This window comes from Carcharodon carcharias, chromosome 19 (assembly GCF_017639515.1).
Source record: "Carcharodon carcharias isolate sCarCar2 chromosome 19, sCarCar2.pri, whole genome shotgun sequence".
NCBI classification, from domain to species: Eukaryota; Metazoa; Chordata; class Chondrichthyes; order Lamniformes; family Lamnidae; genus Carcharodon; species Carcharodon carcharias.
Genome location: NC_054485.1, coordinates 44,199,399 through 44,224,006, shown reverse-complemented (window position 1 = coordinate 44,224,006; position 24,608 = coordinate 44,199,399).

The window sequence follows — 24,608 nt, the reverse complement described above, 5'->3', positions numbered from 1 at the left end:
CAATATGTCCAATTTGCTGGCATGTCAGAACAGAGATCCACCCACTCCCCAAATTCTGAGCCCCAACTCTGGCCTGCTTTATTGGGCTGCAAGAGTTGCTTGTTGACTACTTATCGCAGGTTTCCGTTAGCGTGAACCTTGTCGGTGTGAGTTTGGAAAATCCTGACAGTGCTACAGCTATTGTAATATGTACACCAAGTGCAGAATCTGTACCATATTATTCCATATACAAGCAGTATAGAGCTCTTATGTTCTTACTATTGGTTCGCTCTGCTCAGCACATATGATTGTACGCCTATCAACCGAGGGTGAGTTGGTAAGCTAAACAATGTGGATAAAGAGACTGTTGTGAAGTGAAGCACATGCTGTTTATTCAGATAAACAACAGAGCACCAAACACACGCGTGCTTCTCATGCCAGAACCCATTCTAAACTACTGATTAATGACGTAGCCCACACTACACAGCCATTGGGTAGTACAATCACATGGTCAATCTGCTCACATTCTCTTAATGGTGTATTGCACCTCAGATTACCACAAGAGCATACTATCACAACGGCATGATCAATTCGTACAGTCAGCCTCTGTTTATCATGCACAGGAAAGATTTCCTTTGAGTTCCAAATGTAAGAAATCAAAACTGATTTCCTTGCGCACACCACAGATAGGAAATCTGCTCCTTCCACATTCGGCATATAAAGCGTGTGTGACTGAAAGCAAGAACCATTCAATCCCCTGCTGAAAGATAAACGACAGAAACTGACTCACAGATTTAAATGAATGGCCTTTGGTAATTTAAAAAGGAGCACAAGTTTAATCTCATGAGGAATCCAACTTTTCAGCACATTCTCTCATTATCAAATGTATTAGCCAAAAGCACTGACATAGGTCCAAAAGCAATGTTGTTACCAAATCTACCAAAGATATAGTTAACTTTCAAATGTAATATTACCTTCGTAAAGAATTAAAGTTATTTGTTGCCACTGTGGCTATTATTAGGTAATAGAACCTGTATTGCCATTTGGACAGTCATCATTTAAAATGAGAACAGTGCTACCAGATAGTAACATTGCAAATAGTAATTGGCTTCTCCTCGGCAGAAGTGCTGGTTCACATGCAGAAATCCACGTGCTCCTTCTTGCAGTCAAATGCCTCTCCAGTATTAGATTCCACCTTATTCTTAATATGCTGAATGACATGCTGTTGCTCATCTACTGGCAAGGAAAGAACATCTACACTGAAAGTAGCTTGGGGAGTATGAGTAGGTCTGTGATGTAGGCAGAGGGAGCTATTGATAATAATGTGGAGAATGAGAATGGTGCTATTCCATCAATTTTGAATTTGTAATCTGGCCAACTTTCAATGAGCAAGCATAGATTGATTAAAAAATAGGTTAATGGGGCTTTTGCAACGCTCGCTCATACACCTAACTTTTAAAGGTTTGTGCTGCTTTTCTGCTTACGAAGACAGAAAAGCTAGTCAGATCATTGGCTTTATAAATTTTTGGGCTTATTCTTCTTTCTCTACCAGCTTGTTGGAGTCTTCAAAAGCGATGCTGACAGAGAATATCCTCCACGGACATTGGCAACCATCCAAGAGTTTCTTTGCAATAAAAAAAGGTTGTGAGGTTTGTAGAAGGAGGTAGCCATGAAACAAAGCAAATGCACCTGTAACAGCAAACCCAAGTTACAGGAGCTCAGCGATGACTGAGGTGATGGGGATGCAAGTCTTAGCACGGGAGAATTCACAGACCGTGGGATTCTGGATAACTTGCTATTTATAAATGGTTGAAGTGGGAAAAGGCAATGCTGGAAAAGTCCTGCCCCGGGGTGATAAGAGCGCAGATTAGGGGTTTGGTGGCGGAGATGAAAGTGGGGCAGAGGTGGATGATGCTACTGAGGTGGAAGGATTTTTGAACAATATTAAGCCTGAGGCGACAGCAGGAGAGGAAGAAGGGAGGTGAGGAGGATGACCAACAGTAAGCTGAATTACCCAGATATCAATGCCAAATATGCAGTTGGAGATGGTGGAGGAATAGTATGAACAAAATCTCCATATTTCAAAATGTTTCTATTGGCCAAATGCATTTAAAATAATCCACATTTGTCAAAATTCTTCCACACGCTCAAATGTATCCTGGATTATACCTATTTGTTTCTTCTTCACTTGTTTTCCTTGTCCTGTCTTGGCATTTTATTAATGAAATAAATCTCTGCTCTACATCTCCTGTTGTTCAGTAATGGGGCAGCCTCTGTTTATTTTGTCTGCACATAATACTTGGTCTCAAAGAATCTTAGCAGCTCGCATAACATTTGTACAACACTGGTGAAGGGAATTGCTTGAGGTGCATAAAATGGCTGCTCACAATTCTAATAAACACATTCACAAAGCTTAAAAACTGTTGTGTGCAATTGAATGCACAAAATCCAAAGCCCGTAAAAGCAAGTAATGCTTAAGTCTACAGGGAAATGTATTGCATATATAACACTTGGTTGGTGTATGAGAGAAAGTACTGCCCTAACCTAGATGTATTGATATGCATTATAAATCTGCCTTTATAGCATGTTGTTGTTATATTTATATGGTTCTTTAGATTCATAATAACCCTTTGTTGGATGACAAAGGGATAACAACTGGATCTTTTATAGTTAGAAATAAATTTGCTTTTAGACAAGATTCAACAAAACCAGCTTTACTTACAAGTCTCAAGACTTACAGTAAATCTATTTCATACTCCAGTAATCTGCATTCTTACTGAGCTTTCAATAATGTTGTTGCTATCCTATCTTCACACTCCTCTCTTGGGGTTGAATTTTATTGGCGGGGTAGGGGCGCTGGGACCTGTAAAATTCCCCAGGTGGCCTTCCTGCTTTCCTCCCACCTGCCCCCGACCTGTCCAGTCTGCAACTTTACATGGGGTGGCAAGGCCTGGGGTACCTTTCGCGCCCTCAATTCAGCTGAGGCCCTTTAATGGCCACTTAAGGTGGGGGAGCCTGGCGGGTCAACCTGCTCAGGCCTCAGATGGGAAGGTGGGGGGTGGGTGTTTTGGGGGGGGGGGGGGGTGGTGTGCACCTTCCTCAGTGGTCCCCTTTCCACATTGGGTGCCCCTGCTGGATGGCAACCTAGAATTCAGAGCTTTGGTCTCGGTTTGCTGGAACTGTTGGGAATGGAGTTCAAACTCTGCATCTTCTGACTCATAGGCAGAAATCCTACCACATAGGCTTGCTCCTGGGTTTTACGACAACAACTGGCACTTATATAGCACCTTTAACATGATAAAATGCCCCAAGGCTCTTCAAAGGAGCATAATGAACAAAATTTGACACCTAACCACATAAGGAGCTAGTAGCACATACACTTGGTCAAAGGAGTAGGTTTTAAGGAGTGTTCAAAAGAAGGAAGGAGGGGCGGAGTGACCAAGAGGTTCAGGGAGGGAATTCTAGATCTTAGGGCCTAAACAGCTAAAGTTGACTTCCATTATTTAGTCCCCTGCTGCGGACAAAGCTAATCTGAATGGCTTCCAAAATGGCTGCCATGACATACAGTCAAGGAGCTATTGATTTTCATCTTGCTGGAAGATAGAATATAGATTACACACAAAACTGGGAAATGAAGTATGGATAAATGTATGAAATAACATTAAGGGCACCATTTTGAAAACAATGAACTGAGGTGTTACGGAAGCTTGATTTAAAATAATGTCAGGGAACCATCACCAAACAAAATAGATACTTGGTTTATTCTTACTGACAAGATTCGTGGGGCAGAAATTTTTCCCCCGTCGGGGGCGTTGTGCGGGTGCGGCTGGGAGCGAGTGTGAACCCGATCGGTGCCCCCGATTGGGTCCTTGCTGCCATTTTACGTGGGCGGGCCAATTAACGCCCACCCGGCGTGATGTACACCCGGAAGCACTGTGCGCTCTCTGGAAGGGCGGGGGGAATTCCCTGAGTTGGGGCCTGTGCTCTGCGCACAAAAGAGCACAGAAATCTCCATGAGGCATGGAGGTGCCTCAGGGAGATTAGTTTAACTTTTGAAAAATGAAATAAAGGTAAAAAAAATTTTTAAGGACATGTCCCCTCAAGTGAAACTGTCACATGAGCTGGGACATGTCCATTAATTTTTTTCAAAAAATTTTATGTAATTAATAAACCCTTCATGAAACCTCATCTCGCCCGGGGATGAGGTTTCATGAAAAATGTGAAGGCCACCTGGGCCCCTCGCCTGCCTGCCTACCTTAAGGTTGGACGGGCAGCATTCTTAACAGCTTTAATTACTTTGTTAATGGCCTTAACAGGCTTTTGACAGTTCGGTGGGCGCACAGCCGCATCGTCTGCGCACCTGCCAAACTGACAATCTAAATGACGAGCGGTGATGTCAGGACGCCACCCAACATCACCGCGTGTCATTTTACGCCTCGGCGAGTGGGCCTCGCCCCATGTTCTCAACACTCTTGGAGGATGTGTCAAATGTATGCGCTCCATATTCTCCCTCGATCATAGTTAACATAATGAAATCAGTAGGCTTCTGCTTTGCTGTGGAAAGCTGATGGATGGGCGTTCTCTTCTTCTTCCTTTCTTTTATGGAACTCCCTTTTGATGTTACGGTACCAGCTACTCCTTCTCGAAGGAATAAGACTTTGACAGCTTCTCCTGGTGATTGCCCAGCTGTAGTAGGTCTGCAATCTACCAACTCAGCAAGTCCATCATTTGGCAAAAGTATCTGTTGCTTAAGCACATTCAATGATTCCTGTCCCTGGGATGAAGTGCTGTGCAATTCCAATGTCACATTCATGAATGCATCATATGGATAAACAGAATGAAGATTATCCTCAAGCAGATGGTTCTTTTGTTGGTACTGTAGGGGTTTGTATAATATGTCCACAACCTGCCTTCACATCAGTGTTTCCTCCCAACGCCAGGTCTTGACACCTGAGGAGCTTCAGCAATCAAATCAATATCTGGAGTAGAGCTGGATTTCACCTCAGTTTCTTTGCTAGGTAGGGTTCTACCTGATTATCTTGTTCTTCTATTGCTTCTTTTCCTTGTACATCTGAAATGTAGCTGAAACTTTAGCAGTTACATTTTCTTCAATTTTAAGATCAGGTTTTCCTCAGTCAGATTTATTTTCTGCAGCTGTTTCTCTGGGAATCCTGGGAGCTTTTGTTCCTGGATTGTTTTCAGGCAAGTCAGTTCCTACATCAAATTGTTCTATGTCATTAGTGTTCTCACCAGAATAGTCAGGCAGATTGGTATCCTGGTCACCCTCCTCTGTGGTGTCCTGGTCACCTCCACATTCATCACCCACCCTCTCTTCAGACAGGTGTGTAATTTCTAGAATTTCCTCCTGCAGCTGCAGGTGTGGAACTTTTCCCAGGAAGACTGGCCTGGACCGTTCTGGCTCGACTTGGGTTTCTAACACAAAGGTGAACAAAGGAGCTGCAACCCAAACGAGCTTCTCTCCTTAATAAACAGCAATTTTGATTATGAATAATGTACACGTTCAGTGGAATGCCCCATGGACCATGGAATCAGATGGTAGATGGCTGGAGAAACTCAGGGTTCAGCCACTGTACTGTCGCAAAAAGAATTGACATCCCTGCTCCTGTGTATAGTATAAAAGTTGTCTTGTGGCCATTGACCGTAATCTCTGTACTCCAAAAATTCCCCTTGGACTTTGCAACCTTGCCCAAGAAAGGCACTTCATGTTCATCAGCAATTCTATTTCTTGGATACTGGTTGACCGGACTGGTGTCTCTGTAGTTGACAATTTTCTGCTGTGGCATACCACTTTAAAATGGCTGCACCTGCTGCAGGAATGGAACTCTGCATTTATGATGGGACAGTCTTCACGTCAATGGGGTTTTTTCACACTATAAAGGGAGCACTGGATAATGGTGGCGACAGCTCCCTCTTCTTTCTGGGTGTGCTTTTTAGTGGGTGCACTGCTACCTCTATTGCTCACAAACTGGACTGAGTAAGTGGTCTGACTCCGCATCACCCTGGTTCTGCTTCTGTAGCTCACCCTGTCTCATTAATTGCACTGCCTTGGTCCATGTTAGATCCTCCCTAGACTGCAGAAAATCAGATAAAGCTTCATCAGGCACTACCACCACAATGCAGTCTCAGATAAGTTCACCCTTTAGAACCATATACTCACACCTATCAGCCAAACAATATAGGTCATTAATGAAAAAAATCAATACTTTCTCCAGATTCCTGAGTGCACCTGTTAAATCTCACCTGGTGTGTAATAATGTTCCCCTGAAGACTGAAATATAAATTGAAGGCCTTAAAAACCTCTTCATAGTTGCTGTGTCATCATTAACATCCTGTCTTATTAAAATGTCTGCATTGCTGCTAATGGAATAGAGGAGTGTGTTGACCTGTTCTTTATCAGGCTTCCGTACTTACCCTGAAGCAGTCCTATACCTGTTAAATCTATAAAGCGAGTTTTGTCAGTGTGCTGCTTGATCCGGCCCTTCCATGTGGTCAAAGGATTTGGGCAGAGGTAGTACTTTCTCCATGATTGTTTGCTACTTCTAGTCAACTGCCTTGGGACTCCATTGATGCTTTTCCCTGAATCTCAGCCACAGTCATCTCCTGGCTGCTTTGTATTTGATGGCTTTTACTTTCCTGCCACCATCTGTTTTGTCTGGGGTCTGTGCTTTTCAGTAAGTTTACCGCTGCCACTATAAAGTATCATTATAAATGGTCCCGGGGTGTGTTTGATACAGGCTGCTGAAATCAAGGCCTACAAGGACTCCGAATATATAAAATCATGTACAGGGATAGATAAGCATGAGGCTCCTTCCAGAACCATCTTTCTTTGAGCTCTGGTCACATGTGATTTGACATCATTGATAATATATATTAGCTATTAGCATAATAGCTATTAACTCTTTATTCTACATCTGCCATGTGGAGCCGGGCAGCCTTGCTGGTTCTGAACCCGCCACAACCAAAAGAGCCAGCACTGGAAATGGATTCTGGAAACCAGCATGTCAGCTGGAGTCATTATTTTCCAGCCCTATCCACGTCGATCCTGACCTTGGCAGAGCCCAAAAATCCTAACCAAGCAGTGCAAAATGGGAGAACTCCATTTATTAATAATGATGATCACTTGTGCATCAATATTCAAATAAGCCCTATTAGGAAATGTGGTTCCATAAAAAAGAAAACAAAAGTCACACAAAGTCAAATAGAAACAAAAGCCTGAACTCAGTTACGACATAGTATGTTACAGTACAATGGTAAGTTTGCAGCAGTGGAATAAGACTATGGGCCTTAATTGGCCTGCCCACATAAAATGGCGGTGTGGCCCTGATTGGGGGCGCCGATCAGGTTCGCGCCCGCCTCCGTCTGCCCCCACAAAACCCTCCCGACGGGAAAATTTCTGCCCCATGTTTGTTAACATGGTCAATGGAAGAGTAACTTGTAGAAAAGCCGCATGTATTTGTGACATTCAGCATTGTTAGCTTTGCACGACAGTAACCAGACCACTAATATGTCTTTTTATGGTGAAACTATTTAGGTGGAGAAAGCATCAGATACCTCCTCCACTGAAGGAATGAAAGTATGCAATTGTGTTCATTCTTGCCCCAAACCCCTCCAATGCATCAACATCTCAATTACCCAGTGCTCACCCCACTGGAAAAGTTGTGAAATAGATGACATCAGAAGTAATTTGAGAATCTTAAGGTTTTGCTGCAACTTTCTATTTCTCAGGTTGGGTGTGAAGTGCTTTATGTCTAAAGTCAGCAAGTTAGAGATGAGTCCTCATGACCCTTCGACAGAACTGTTCTGTCGAAGGGTCATGAGGACTCGAAACGTCAACTCTTTTCTTCTCCGCCGATGCTGCCAGACCTGCTGAGTTTTTCCAGGTAATTCTGTTTTTGTTTTGGATTTCCAGCATCCGCAGTTTTTTTGTTTTTAAGTTAGAGATGAGTCTATTCTAAACAAAAAATTGGGACCTCATTGAAAAATTTTTCAAAAAAGGCAATTCTCGGGATGAAACACTGCTACGTTTTTAGTTTACTGATTAACTTCATAAATATTTAATTAAGTATGAGACATTCAGAACTGTAGTAGCTGGTGATTAATGGCACTGGTCCATGGATATTGATGACTTTGTTGGCATGTGACTACTGGAAACATATTAAGACTCAGTTGCAGGAGGGAATGATATATGTTGGTGTGATGTTAGTGTAGGAAACACGAGACACTAGGAACACTAGATTGGAAGGCTGTTGAAGAAGCATAATGCACTAGTGATGATTGGTATATGATAGAAGAGTTGTTGAAGTGGGCATGAATCTTTGAAATTCTCTACCCAGACAGCTGTGGATGTTTAGTCAATGAGTGTGTTCAAAGCAGAGATCAGGGTACAGTACTAAGCGAATTAAGGCACATGGGATAGTGCAAGAAGGTGGAGTTGAGGTAGAAGATCACCCATGATCTTAGTGAATGACAAAGCAGGCTTGAAGGGCAAAATGGAATACTCTAGTTCCTATTTCTTAAGTTCTTAGGTATCAGAACATGACGAGCTACAACAGGAGCATGCAGTTCTCCCACAGCGCCTTAATGAGGCTGAACGGGCATTCAATCTATCCCACACTCATTTTGGACCCCACTTAACAATCATTTCCCTTGTTGTTGCCAGCTTGTAGAACTGAATTGGGGTGGGACAATTAAACATGTTCATCAGAGTGAGCTCATCAGAGATCCTCAAATATACGAATCTAAACCATCAAACCTCGAAATAATTGTTGGTTATATTAGAAGCAAAGAAGCTTTCAGCACAGAAGAAGGCCATTTGGCCCATCATGTCTGTGCTAGCTCTTTCAAAAAGCTATTCAATTACTCACTCCTTTGCTCTTTCCTCATAGCCATGCAATTTTCTCCACTTCAAGCATTTATCCAATTCCCTTTTGAAAGTAATTGTATGATTGTATTTTAAACAAGTTAATGGTCTTCTATAATTCCAGTTAAAGAATTAAACTTTTGTTTGCTAATATCACCAATAGTCATTTCTAGATCAAAGTGTTAACTGCCCACAGGAAAAGGAAAGGAGATATTGCTTTAGTGTGATGTACCTATAATTTTAGCTTTTGGAATTGCAGATTAAGAGTTCTCTGGAAAGCAATGACTTGTGCTAATGTACTTTTTTGAGGTTGCAATTAACTGGGCAGAGTCCAGAAAATCTTACGCCTTAAAATAAAGGTTGATGGCAGCAAGTAGGTCCTTCAACAAAATGAACTGGGTCACTCAACTGGAAATTTCAGGGATGATGATAAATGCATGCTACTGCCACTATAGGAAGAGAAATAACCAATTTAGTTTTCCTGGACCTCCTTGTAGCAGCTCATCCTTACCATTTAGATCTCAGTTGTCCTCCATGAATGCTATTGGGTAAATATTCTCCTTGCGTATCCCTGGAGTTCCGATCTTCAGGCAAAGCAAAGGCTGAGCAACCAGAGCTCTGACTGAATGCCATGCAAATCCTTCCACATTCTAACAATACCTTCAAGGTCAGCTGTTCACTTTATGAGGTGGGGTGTAACTAGTTTTGTTATTATAATTTGCCTGCAAACATCTTATTTTAATAGTGCAGTTTAATCAAATTCGTCCATTCCATATTCTATTAAGTCACAACCATTAACATTTCAGAACAGGGAGTTCCCGCCGTCAATCAACTTTTGACTTGATATATTTCTGAATCTAGACAAAGAGAATAAATCCAGGACCGAGAGCTCCCGTTGTCATAGCCTGATTGTGAAACTAGTTCAATATATTGAACCATTGCCATGGAGACAATGGAGCTTCAGTCAGGCACAAATGACAGGAATCATGAGTGTGGTGGCTGAAGAGCACAGGAAATTGCCCAAACCCTCTTGACCTTAGGGCCTGGAAGGCTTTTTCTCAGCTCCTGATCTAACTTGTTGGGTATGTGGCCCACGGATAGAAGTGAGTTTTGGGTTAGATGGAACAGTTTCCAAGAATAGTCTCCAGCAGTTGGGTAAGTGGTTAGGAAGGAGCTTCGGAAGGCATTATGGTCAGGAAGGGAAGTCCAGGAGAGGCTCAAGGTTTCCTTGTGAGAGTTTGGAGAAGCACTGCAACTCACCCAAATCCACAGGAAAAGAATATTTTTAAAAAAGTTCTTATCTTTCTGCCTCTCCTCTGCTTCTGGATCTACTGGCCTCCAGGTTGTTCTCGTGAGGAAACCAATGACAGTTTCTCCATGCAGGCCATGGATTAAAATTACAGTCAGGATCCAATTATGCCATCTGAGCACAATCTACATATTAACTTAAGGTGTCCTGCTCATCTGCCCAAAAGAACAGTGGAATTGGAGGGGATAAGACACTGTGAACACATGCACAACCATCCTATTGCCACATGACGAACTGCTTGATTTCTGCTTGGGGACAGAATTAAAACTGGTTACTTTAAGTCACCAACACTTGTTACGATCCCCATGGGGATCCATAAACCAAAAGAACCAAATGTACTGAACAACTCCAAAATGAAGAAATTAAAGGACAGGATTTCTTTATGTAAATTTTACTACAGCACAAATTAGAATCAACATAAATTCAACATATATTAAATATACATTAACACACAAATCATGGTCAGCATGAACTATCAATTACACATGGAAAGCAGGTACAACAAAGATAAGTCATGGGGTTTCTAAGCAATCCACTCCACCTGTATGACATTGATTTCAGCCACAAAGCTCTTCCAAACTCGGATCTTCCTTGAGCAGAAATCCCATCCCTCTCCTTCAAACACTGTACTGATTCTCTACTGGTAGCCGCTTTCACATGAACAGGGTTCCACTAGTGCAATCCTCTACATAAAGTCGCCCTTCTTTCTGGAACCTTCTCAACTCTCAGCTCCTGTCAGTGAGCCTGGATCTACCAGACCTGCATTCACCTTCACATGGTCTGACTGATTCTGGGCATTCAATCACTCAGAAGTGAAAGAAACAGAGGCAGCAGTCCGAAATATTCTTTCTGACCTCTCAGGAACCCAGCTCTCTGAGTCAGCTTGCACACCAGCCCCTCTCCAACTCATTGCTTTCTACTTGTGTCTGCCCCACAGCCGTCATATTTAAAGTTCCTTCCTGTTGGAACTGCTTCCAGGTCAAGGATTGCCAGGTCACATGGACTTGTATCCAAAAATTATTACCCAAAAATTATAATTGATCCTATTACAAGTGAAATAAACTCTTTTCACACATTTTGAAAAAAAATGACAGTTTCTCCAAACATTCTGAAGTAATGACAAATTTTCCTTATGATTACTGCTTCTGGGGCAAAGGCTATCACACATTAGCAAGTTAGTATACCTGGCCACTGAATCATGAATTTGTCATTATTTCACATTAGGCCTAAACTTCCGTGGAGTAGGAATCAGAGTCAGATTGCCACTCCACTCCTACTTCCCTACCTTAAAATGTTTTTGATCCTGTCTTGCCCGACATTCTGATTCAGGCCAGGTGAGAACTGTACAGGGCAGCATGAGACCTTCAGTTGAGTGCTGCAGAATAGGATGGGAGGAGGTCACGCCTCTTTTTTATGGCACAAAGGCTGCTGTAAATCAGATGAGGTTAAAGGTCCAGCGCTTCAAGCCAGGGAGAAGGTAGATTTGTCAGGTAAGCTATCAGAATTTGGGATGTTGGTTCGCCCAGTTGAAGGGAGGGATCAGCCAGTCGGAGGGGGGTGGGGGGGGATCGAACAGTTGAGGGAGTGGGGTGGTTGGGGTGTCAGCCAGTCGGGGGTGATGCAGTTGTGGGGGGATGAGGGGCTGCGGTGTTCGGCCAGTTAGAGGGGGATGGCCAGTTGGTGGTGGGGAGGTGGGGGAGTAGTAGTTGCAGCCAGTCAAGGTGCTGTCGGCCAGTTGTGGGGCAGGAGCTGTTGCCCAGTCGGGGGTGGGGGTTATATTGGTTAGTCGGTGGTCGATGGGTTGGGGGGCGGGGTGGTGGTTTGGGCAGTTGAGGAAGGGGTTTGGGCCCTGTCAGGCTGGGACTAGGAGCAGTCAGGGGTTGGGGGGAAGTCCTGTGTTGGGGTAGTGGGTCCTGTGGGGGGGGTGGGGTTAGTCTAATGGGGTGTCAAGAGGGTGGAGGGAGCCCCATTGTGGGTCGGAGGTGGGTCAGTTGAATATTTACCAAGAATCTAGAAGTGGTTTTAATTCTAACTTTTTCTGCATAATTATTGCTGTATTAAGTCAGAACCATTCGAAGTTTGTGATTTAAATCACAATTTTCGGATGGTTCCCAGTGCAGGGCATTTGCCCATAGGAAGTTTGCACTTGTTAGGCAATTGACGTGCAATTCTTACCTGGCAACATCCGGGGGGGGGGTTTGGCAGTGCATCTTTGGTGTACCCCCCAGATACGATGCTCTGGAGCTCGGAAGTTACGGCCCATAGATTTTCATTGTTGGATTGGTGCAAAAAACAGACAGCTGATAAAAAGTTGCCTTTGATTCATTTGATGAATGGGGAACAAATGTTCACATTCTGTGAACAGCTAGACACATAAGGGCACAGATAACCCCCATTCTCTCTCTCTTTCTCTCACTCTGAGTAAAAGTTATGGAACTCCCTTTCTGTTGAGAAGTTAAATCATGAAGCTGTACTTTCCAGTCATTGACACCTCACCTTCAACGACCGTTGGTGTATCCATTTGTTTAGTTCAAACAGTATGGTTGTCCATGGCATAAAACTGCCACTCTGGTTTTGAGTTTTCAGTTTTGAGAACAATAAAGTCTGATGGTAAAATCATCTTTATTTTACCCACACCATCCTGTCTTGAACACCTACAAAGGAGACAGACTCAAACGCCTGTCAAATACAATTGACCTGACTTTAATGAAAAGGTACCCAATAAATTGAGCTAGTTCTGTTGTCTTTAAGTATGGAATTCACATCTTGTTGTACCTTTTTGCTTCTGTATATATTTTCACCTGTAAGTAAACTTGACTGTAATTTTAGCCTGTTCCACTGGTCTGGCGACATATTATTTTCTGCCTTCAATGGGGATGGCAGTATGTGGTGAGCATCTCACTTACTTTTTATTAAATGGCTAAGTGCAATTTGGCATGAATTGTTAAACCTCTGTGTGCCCACCCATATATAGTTGTGAATGAAGTGACAGATTTTGGCTCCTTAGCGACTTGGTCTGCTTATAGAAAATACCAGAACATGAGAGTCGGTGCTGGAAAATACTGCAGAACTCAGTGTGACTTTTTCAAATTTTTCATCACAATGAAGTAGAATGAGACAGACGGTACATGTTAAAAAATCAATCTATCAGAGACTTCATAAGTTCAAGACACATTAGCTCCAAATTTTTCTGTCCACCGCCGGGATTGTCTGCTCCTGATGAAATTCAATGGACTTTTGGCTGGGCCGTGTCTTCCACCATGATGGTGCTGGAAAATTCTCAGCCAAAGTCTACCAATGGCAAGAGCTACCAATTCCTGCTAAACATCCTCCCCTCCATGTCATCCTCTTGCTCTCCGCCATCCCTTTCCTGTGAGGTTCACTTCTCTTTGCAGTGCAAAACATGCAGCAGACGGTGCCCATGAATCTGTCCTGCTATTCTATTAGATCAGGGCTGATCTGTATGAGCATAGAATTAACAGGAATTACGACATGGGGATAGCAGCCCCATATCTGAGCGCTTCAAACTACAGAGCTGTTGTTTCAGCACCTCTATCCTAAGAGCCGCATTAACGCGGACGGCGGGATGGGCTTTAATTGTATCTGCAGTTTGCTGCTGTATACATTAGTCTTGGCTACAAAGAAGCGCAAGCACATGATCCTGCTCTGGAGCCTGGAAGAATGAAGGAATTACTAGAGCTGTGAGATTTTGTTGAAGCCTGTAAAATGTCGCCAGTTGTCTTTCACCCTTATTATTCTCACAATCTAATAGTGTTGCATATGTTCATCTCTTTCATTCTAGTATATAGCTGGGTTAATTTATGCCAGGCACCGGGGGCTTTTGCAGAATAAAAAATATCATAGTCACTGCTGGCATACTTGGCATTGACGTGTAGGTTGACAGTTCTCTGGCTGAAAGAACACATGCATTTGTGAATTGGAAATCCTTCCAAATGATATATGCATCATGGTGGCTACATGAGTACAATCCACAATGTGCTTCGAGGCAATAGAATGCCTGTGGCTCCCCAGCTGATATTTTCTTTCCATTGGGAAGGTGTTTCCCCTCGCAGTCATGGCATCAGTCACATGCTTGATAAAATGCTTTGAAAAGAATAAGAATTGTGAGCAAGAAAGTCAACAATGAAGGAATTACTAGAGCTCTGAGATTTTGTTGAAGCCTGTAAAATGTTGCCAGTTGTCTTTCACCCTTATTATTCTCACAACCTAATAGTGTTGCATATGTTCATCTCTTTCATTCTAGTATGTAGCTGGGTTAAAATCTTAGAATTCCCTATCTATCAGCATTCTTGGGGGAGCAGTCCAAGAAGACAGCTCACCACCATCTTCTCAAGGACAATTAGAGCTTGGCTAAAAATGCCAACCTTGACATCAGCATCCATATCCAATAATAAAAAATACATTTTACTTCATATTGCAGAGGAGATTTGTTCTGTTACTTTTGTGTTTATAGATGCTGAGTTTTTGTGTGTGAAGAAGTAAACCCTGCGCTGTTCTGAAGGCACAAACATATGTTACTGTAAATATGACATGATTCCAGAAAATGCATGTTAATCACTGAGCAATGACATTTATTTAAACAGAAAGAGATATTTATACATCGTTATTATCATTTTTAAGTGTTTCCTAAAATGGTGATGAAATGATTGATGCTAGATTAACATCCAAACCTATTTAATTGCTACCTAATTTTAAATGCCAGAGGATGATTTAAGTTGGCACCTGAGGTTAGTTGTGAGCCAGAATGAATAAAGGAACACTGAATTATTAGTGTATTCCTCTCTGTTCTCAATCCTTTCTGCCATCCTGTTGCATAGAGTGGCCAACTCCATCAGAACAGAAGGACAGGCGTAGGCTATGTTGCCCCTCATGCAGTCTATGTTACCTCTAGTCTTGGTTATTCAAACACAGCCTGGCTTCCCATGTAAGCTTGAGGTCATCGAAAACTCTGCTGCCTGTGACCCAACTCACAACAAGTCTCTCACCCACATCCCTTGAGCTCATTGTCCTGCACTGACTCCAGTTAAACATTGCCACAATTTTCAAACTCTCATTTTTGTTTTCAAATTTCTCTTTGGACTTACCCTCTCTATCTCTGTCATCTCCCTCAGTCCTAAAAAGTTCTGAGATATCTGCACTCGTGCGGTCCTGGCTTTTTGAGTATTCCTGATTATAATCACTTCCTGAATGGAGGCCATACCTTCAGCTGCCAAGACCCTAAACTCAGGAATTTCTTCCCTAAATCTCTGTCTCTCATCTGCTTCCTCCTCCTTAAGATGCTGCTTAAAACCTATGCCTTTGACCAAGCTTTTAGTCATCTGCCCTATTATCTCCTTCTGTGGCTCAGTGTCAAACTTTGTTTGATATTTTAACTATGTTAAAGATGATATACAAGTACCGGTCATTGTATGGAAGGTTTGGGATACTCTGATTATTTCCACTGGAAGGCTAAGACTTAAAATTATGAAGGGTTTTGATCAGATGCTAACAGAAAGGCTATTTCCTCTGGCTCGTTGATCACCAGTTCAAATTTAATTTAAAAGAGTGAGGAGAGAGATTGAAGGAAATTTCTTCATATTGGGATTTCTTAGATTATGGAATGTTTGGCCACAAGAAGTAGTTGAGACAGAGACCATTGTACCTCTTAAGGGACAGTAGATAAGCTAGGTAAGCGGAAGATATTGCAGGGATATGGCAGGAGCTTTGGATTGCTCTAACTCAGAGTCAGCACAGAAACAATGATATGAACAACTGTTTCTGTTCTGTGAACTTCTATTATACTATGATTCTATGGACATTTAACGGCCCTGGATATAAGCCTTGCTTGATTTCTTCAAGTCCGTCCTCTTCCTCTAGAAATCACTCTACGGCCTTGGGACACTGGATGCAACAATCAGGAGCACAATTCCTTCTTGCCAAGCCTAGTGAACTGCACTGCCTTGGGAGAGGATGGAAATCACCAGACCTTTTGACATATCATTTCCCTATGCTCCCCTATTCCCTGGACCAATGTCCCCAGGGCTATGTGATGAAATATTCACTTTCTCCTTTCTCTGCACTTCAACTGAGCAACTGATCCGTTGGTCAGAAACACGTGTTGTTCTTGCATTCATTGTGATAATGAAGTAACTGTCTGTCAAGATCTTTAAAGTCTTGCTTGGAGCTAGGTTACAGCTACAGTCTGACTGGCTGCTGAATTACGCAAGTATCATTGAATATTTTTAAGGCTGAATTAGATAGATTCTTGATTGACAAAGGAGTCAAAGGGTATAGTGGGTAGACAGGAAAGTGGAGTTAAGGCCACAATCAGATCAGCCATTATCTTATCAAATGGCAGAACAGGCTTGAGGGGACGAATGGCCTACTCCTGCTCCTAATTCATATCTTCATATATCTGTAAATAAGCGCTATAATCCACAGACTAATGCAGGTTGTGAAGAACAGCAGTAATGCTCCTTCACTTGTTTGCTCAATAGTGCTCATTTAGACACAACTAATTTCTATTTAGGACAAAAGTAGTAATTTGTAGGTTCAAGCTTTCTTGAATGTATAAATCTGTCATAGATATTACATGGCTTTTAAATCTTTTTGCTCAAATCATCTGGTGAGCCAGGCTTGTCTTGGCTCACTCAAAAAGATAAAATATCCTCTATATTACTCGTCTGTCACTATAATCCTCTTTGATATCCTGTAATCTCCACTATTACACACTGTTTATGAGTCCCTGACTAATACTGTAATTGTATAAAATAGCCTTTCTTTAATACACTTCTCCCTAGTTTCTAGTTTCCATTTTTATAGCTTCTAAATATTGAAGGAGGTATTGTGTTAAAATGCACTAAAATAATCCTTGAAGTAGTTTCTCGCTGACCTACATGAACAAACATCAACTTGTTTAAAATTTTACATGGATAAGTACCTGTTGATTGCATTAACACAGATAGAATCTTGTTTGCGTGAATCAATAACAATTCAGTCGTACATTCAAGGCAAGTAATCTAACCTCAGCATCGACTTACAAAACACTTTTCCATATTTGACAGAGTTGACCGAATAGGTCTACAGACTAATGCGACAGGAATGGTGTGGTTACATGAAGGTTGCACAGGAACTGGTAGATTTGGTAAAACTTGAGAAATATAATAGAGGAATGTACTACGAATGATTGGGTAATATAACAGATGAGACAATACCCAAGCATTTGGCCACTGGGACAGTTATGATGAATGACATGCAGAGCCAAAGGTTGTATTTCTACTGGGAATATGTCAAAAGCCAACATGCAGTTGATCCAAAAATAACAACATTTTGAGAAGCAAAGTCTTAACCTAGTGTGAGTAACTATAAATTCCTTGACAATTCAAATTAGAGCGAGGATTAGAGAGAGGATATTATATTTCATTTAGCAATCTCCCTCAAGAAATATACGTCATTAAACCAGATTTCAGAGACTTAAAATTAACAAGTTGAGACAATCCTTAACAAGTTGACTGATGTAAATTCTACCAGACCTTAAAAGGCCATCTGTAAAATCACTAAAAACCATCTCAAGATTTGGCTTGAGCACCGTATAACTTTATTCTTACAGTAGCTCTTAACAGAAACAAATAAAAATGGAATCTGATTCCTCCATGAAATTACGATAACTGCCATTTTGGGATCAGGAATCCAAAACAACTGGCTATTCTCATCAGATGATTGTTGACAGTGCTATAGTAGCTTGTATATTATATTTAAGACATTGCGATTTATAAAGTTGCTAACATGAGATTCTACTGTTAGAAATGATTAACTGTAAGCATTCCGATTATTCTTTCTGTTACAGGACTTAGTTTGGTCTCATTATAACGTGTGGTTACTTTTACACTGTCAAGGTCTTGGCCCAAACCATTATGATGCTTGTTAGAAAACATATACTGGAAATGATACACAAATATATTCAGTAGGATTGCATTCAACAGAGTCATCTGACCTTTTACAAGAAAATTGAAGCAATTATTTTCCAGACCCAATCTAAGATGAGCAAATTCTTTGGAACCAAAAACACACAAACCCCTACCACCATCCACCAACCCCTACCCACACCATCCCACTCACAAAAAACACAATTTCTAGGCCAGAAATTTCACCCCGTTGGGGGGAGTTGTGTGAGGGCAGGCACGAACCTGACTGATGCCCCCGATTGGGGACGCGCCGCCGTTTTACGTGGGTGGGCCAATTAAGGCCTGCCCAGTGTGATGCTCGCCCAGAAGCGCTGAGCACTCCCTGTGCGGGCGGGTGGAGGGTTCCCTGAGAGGTTCCATGCGCTCTTTCACATATACGTGTGAAAGAGCGCAGAGATCTCCCCAAGGCATGGAGGTGCCTGAGGGAGATTTGTTTTAGTGCTAAAGTTTTAAATAAAAGTTTTTAACACTTTTAAAACATGTCCCCTCATGTGACACTATGAGCTGGGACATGTCAAAGAATCAATGTATAAATTTTTATTAGATTTTAAAACACTTCATGAAACCTCATCCCGCCCGTGGATGAGTTTCATGAAAAAACACGAAGGCCACCTGGGCTCTTCACCTGCCCGCCAACCTTAAGGTTGGACGGGCAGCTCATTAAATTAAATTAATAAGGTCTTAAATGGCCTTAATAGGCCTTTGACAGTTCGGCTGCGCGCCCGGCCCCGCTCGCCAATGGGAAAAGTCTTCCCCTAAATTTTCAGATGTCACCAAATTGAGAGAGATGGTCGATACTGGGAAGGACTGCAACAAATTACAGGAGGACATTAAAAAACTTGCAGAATGGGCAAATAATTTGCAAACAAAATTCAAAACAGATAAATGTAAGATACTACATTTTGATAGGAATCCAGATGAAAAAAAAACAGTAAAAACTGCGAACTAAGAATACTGGTCTGAACTGGTCTGGTATACCTTAAAATGACACTAAAAACTCTGGAATAAGAGTAAGAACTGTGGAATAAGAGTACTGGTCCAAACTGTTTTTCTCTCCTGGGAAGAATAGGGAGGCCACTTATTACTTGGAAGATACAAGCCTAGGTGGGGTGGAGGAACAAAAGGATCTCCGAGTACAATTACATCAATCTCTAAAAGTTGTGGCACAAGTTTGCAAGGCCATAATTAAAACTAAGCACTGGGTTTTATTTATAGAGGGATAGCATTGGAAAGTTGGGAAGTTATGCTAAACCTGTATAGAACCTTGGTTAGATACTTAAGAGTACTGCGTGCAGTTTTGAATGCCATATTTTACAAAAAGGATATAGAGGTACTGGAAAAGGTGCAGAGAAGATTTACAAGGATGATACCAGAAATGTTTGGGTATACATATCAGGAAAGGATATGCAGGCTGGATTGTTTCTTCCTTGAAGAAAGAAGGTCGGGCTGATCTTCCAGAGGTTTTTGAAATTATGAAAAGTTTTGATAGGTTGATACACTCCTCTTGTGGGGAGGTGTATAAACTAGAGGCCTTCAATATAAGATAGTCACCAAGAAATCCAACTGGGTATTCAAAAGCATCTTCAGCCAAAGAGTGGTGAGAATATGGAACTTGATGGCACAGAGAATGGTGGAAGCAAATAATATAGCTGTAATTAATGGGAAACTGGACAAGCATATGTGTGAGAAGGAGTAGATTTCATGAGAAAAAATGGGAGGAGGCTCGAATGGAGCATGCACACTGGCATGAACTAGTTGGGTTGAATAACCTGTTTCTATGCGTAATAATTCAACTAGTTTTGGGAAAAAGTATGCTTCTTCCTAATTTCTTCCTATTGCCAGCAGGATTTTTTTTTCATAGATATATTTTTAAAAAGGTAAATGGAGACCTTCATTTGAAAATATGGCCCAGGTTTCTGTCCTCGGGTTGGGAGCGCAGATTGGGTGATTTCCCTGCTTGGTGATCCTGACCTTTTAAAAATGTCCGCCCCATTATGAATTCAATTCACTTTGTCTGTGTGTGCTATGTAAGTTTGCAGTCTATGGACATTGTAACTTTTAAGGAACAGGATGTTCCAATGCTGTCACAGCGGTTCCTATCTAGTAACAAGGTTGGGACCTGCTGTGAGCATGTTGATAAGCTCCCCACATCAGTTCAAGGGTCAGTGAAGAGCAGCTCAAGGTTGAGTGAAGAGCAGCTCAAGGGTCAGTCAATTTTTGCCAGTCAGTTATTCAGGTGAAAAAAGGTGGCTAGCTCTAAACAGCTGAGTGCTGTTAGCTCTGAGGAGCCAGGGGCTAAGTGAAGACTCAGGAGCCGTTTGGTAGCTCTGTGCAGTCGGGGCTCAGAAGAAGTCTGTCGGGAGCTGAGATGGCAGTGGAAGATCGCTGGCTCGGAGCTGCTGAGCGGGCTTGAGCTCAGAGGAGCTCAGGGGAGCCCACGAGCAACATTTGCTCAGTGCGAGTCGGGGGACTGGAGCTCAGAGAAACCCAGGAACAGTGTTCTGCTCAGAGTGGCTAAAGAGCTGTGACTGTGCCAGTGATGAGATTCTGGAGTGAAGACTGGAAACCCCTAAAAAGGGAGACAGAGTTTTAAAGAGTGAATTCACAATGAACAACTCTTCTTTAGTCAGTTTGAGGTAGTGAATAGAATTCCAAGACAAGATCTTGAAAGGTGGTGGTTGGAAATCCTCGTGCGAGAGACGGAGTTTCAGTAAGATTGGTTGACTGGTGTCTGGATGAGTTCTTGGGGGGGCTCAGGGGACTCTGTCTTGGTTACATCTGTTAATTGCTCTGTGGTGTGGAGTGTCCAACCACAGTTTGTCTGTTGATTCATGTTAATTCTGTATATCAGAGTATGAGGCATATTTATATATATAGTGGTTGCACAGGTGAACACATTCTGTCACTTTATAATCTGAAAATATATTCACCTTCACTGAATAATGTGTAATGTTGTCCTTCAGCTTCATTTACAGGCTTCATGAATGCTCCCCCTGCATTTCTGTCACCAAATCCCACCCCCCGCCCCCACAAGCAGTTCAGCTGCATGCAGCCGGACCACAAGTGAATCAGGATGGAAAAGTGTGTGTGGGACAGGGCTTCTCAGAACTTCGTGCAAGCACTCTCCCACACACATGGAGCCTTCATCCATCACACTCATCTCACTGCCTCAGGCATTTTCAATGCTGCCCGCTGGGGTTCTCTTTCAGTTGTCCATCTGAGCTGACCTGCGTCTCCGCCCACCCACTGACTGCACTCCCATGCAGCACCTGTGTCCAACATGAGGCTCTGCTCACTTTTGATTTTGACAACCATGACAGTAGTGAAGCATTGGACCAGCTCCCATGTCCTTTCCCCTCCCCCAGTCACTCATGTCCTATCCCCGATCACTATTGAACTCCCAGCAACCCCTTCCACCTCCCTACCATCACCTACCGACCCGAACCCTTGTGTTTCCAGGATGTCCAGGTGAACGTGCACATTTCCTACCTTTCTGAGAATCCTACCCCCATCCACACTGACCTCCCTGACTTCCTCCTTCCTACATCCAGGGACCATGTCTGCCCCCAAGTCCCCAACAACCACCCTCGCCATCCCTTCTACTGCTACTAACTCACCCTCCCACCCTACTGGCCCCGTCTGCCCTCTCTCATACTCACCATTCCCTCTGCCATGTCCACCCTCAGTTCGCTCCCCAGGAGGCAGTCATCAACTCCACATACCCTTCCCTTGCACATTCACCTGGACATCCCTCCTCCATCCTTACTCCCTCCTCCCCCTGGATACCTTCACCTTTCCGAGCTCCCTCCTTCCCCTGGACACCTTCCCCCATCCAAAGTCCCTCCTTTACACTATCCTTCTCACTTACAACTATCTCCCCACTTGCTGCATTCTGCCCTGTTACACCATCCTCCACTTTTCCAACCTCACCCCCCCCATGAAATCTTCGTCCCTCCGCTTTCCAACCTCAACCCCACGGTGCACCTTCCTGTCTGAGTCACACCTAGACCTTCCTCTCCCTCCAACCCCCTGGCGCACCCTACCCCGCACTGGTTCACCTTCCTCTCCCACTCACAGCTAGACCTTCCTCTCTACCCTTACTGATCATGCGTAACAGCCAATGGCCTAAACTGTCATGTTCTGAGGCAGACTCAAAGTATCAATGGAGACCTCCCACCTTCCGTGAGCTGCTTCTTGGTGGACTCATGTGCATGAGGATCCACCCAGCCTGCGATGCACAAGTTCCTCCAGGGTCCGGTAGCTGTAGGGCTCCAGCATCTCCTTCTCCTTGGATGTTGGCGATTTGAGCAAGACTGTAAAGCTAAATCCCAACTGCTGCATGTCTCACTTGTCCTGATGTGTTCTGGGCCAGCGTGCTTTTCCACCAGCGTAATGGTAAACCAGGCATGGCGGGGGGGGGATAATTCCAATCAGGCCTTACTTTACACCCCATTGCCGGGATGTAAACCGGGTTCACACAGGTCTCCAGCACTATTCGCGTTCTGCCGTGGTGGATACCATCGGTTGATGGATGATCCCGGTGTGCTTTCACACCAACATGAGGGCTTTGGCCCCTCACGCTGAATTGTCCCCCTCACCCGCCATGACATCCGTCGCCAAAGGGACCACCATCATTATCCCTCACTATGTTCTGTCCCTCTGCCAGGACAGACCCAGCAGAAGTGGCAGCACAGTGGTATACAGCTGGGAGGGAGTTGCCCTGGGAGTCCTCAACATTGACCCCGGACCCCATGAAGTCTCATGGTATCAGGTCAAACATGAGTAAGGAAACCCCCTGCTGATTACCACATCCTGCCCCCTCTCAGCTGATGAATCAGTGCTCCTTCATGGGCAGAATCTTCGGGTAAAATGCCTAAAATGATGCGCGATGATGTTGGGAGTGCATCCCGATGCCCCCGTGTGTCATTCTGATCCTCAGTTCAGCGGGAGTGCAACGCAGAGCAGTCAGCTGCGCACCCGCCGAACAGTCAAAGGCCTATTAAGGCCATTTAAAAATTAGTTAAAGTAATTAATTGAGCTGCCTGTCCAACCTTAAGGTTGGGGGGCAGGTGAAGAGCCCAGGCGGCCTTCGCATTTCTCATGAAACCTCATCCACAGGCGGGATGAAGTTTCATGAAGTGTTTATAAATTAAATAATTTGTTTTATTAAAGCTCATTGACATGTCCCAGCTCATGTGACACTGTCACATGAGGAGACATGTCTTAAAATTTTTTTTCTTTATTAAAATTTTTAAAAATCACACTAATGTCCCTGAGGCAGCTCTGTGCCTCAGGGAGATTTCTGTGCTCTTTTGTGTGCATGCGTGAAAGAGCACAGACCCTGACCCTCCCTCCTCCCCCCGCCTACACAGGCAGCGCTCAGTGCTTCTGGGTGTGCCTCACGCTGGGCGGGCCTTAATTAGCCCGCCCATGCAAAATGGCAGCATTCAGCCGATTGCGGGTGGTGATTGGCTGTGCACTTACCCGTGCTCACTCCCGCCCAACCCCCCCGACGGGGAGAAAATTCTCCCCCACATTGAACACCACTTGGAGGAAGCACTGAGGGTGGCAAGGGTGCAGAATGTATTCTAGGTGGGGGTCTTCAATGTCCATCACTAGGAGTGGCTCGGTATCACCACTGCTGACCAAGCTGGTCGAGTCCTATAGGACATAGCTGCTAGACTGGGTCTGCGGCAGGTGGTGAGGGAACCAACAAGAGGGAAAAACATACTTGACCTCATCCTCACCAACCTGCCTACCGCAGATGCATCTTTTCATGATGGTATCGGTAGAGTGACACCACACAGTCCCTGTGGAGACCAAGTCCCACCTTCACATTGAGGATATCCTCCACTGTGTTGTGTCACACTACCACTATGCTAAATGGGATTGATTTCGAATGGATCAAGCAACCCAAAACTGGGCATCCATTAGGTGCTGTGGGCCATCAGCAGCAGCAGATTTGTACTCAGCCACAATCTGTAAAGTCATGGTCTGCCATATACCCCACTTACCATTGTTACCAAGCCAGGGGATCAACCCTGTTTCAATGAATAATGCCGGAGGGCTTGCTAGGAGCAGTACCAGGCCAATTGCCTCTCCATCAGTCTATTCTCAAAAGTGATTGAAGGGGTCATTAATGGTGCAATCGAGCGGCATTTGCTTCACAATAACCTGCTCACTGATGCTCAGTTTGGGTTCTGCCAGGTTCACTCAACCTTTGACTTCATTACAGCCTTGGTTCAAACACGGACAAAAAAGCTGAACTCCCGAGGTGAGGTCAGAGTGACTACCCTTGACATGGAGGCAGTATTTGACCAGGTGTGGCATCAAGGAGCCTTAGCAAAACTGGAGTCAATGGGAATTAGGGGGAAAACTCTCCGCTGGTTGGAGTCATACCTAGCACAAAGAAATATGGTTGTAGTTATGGTTGTTGGAGGCCAATCATCTCAGCTCCAGGACATCACTACAGGAG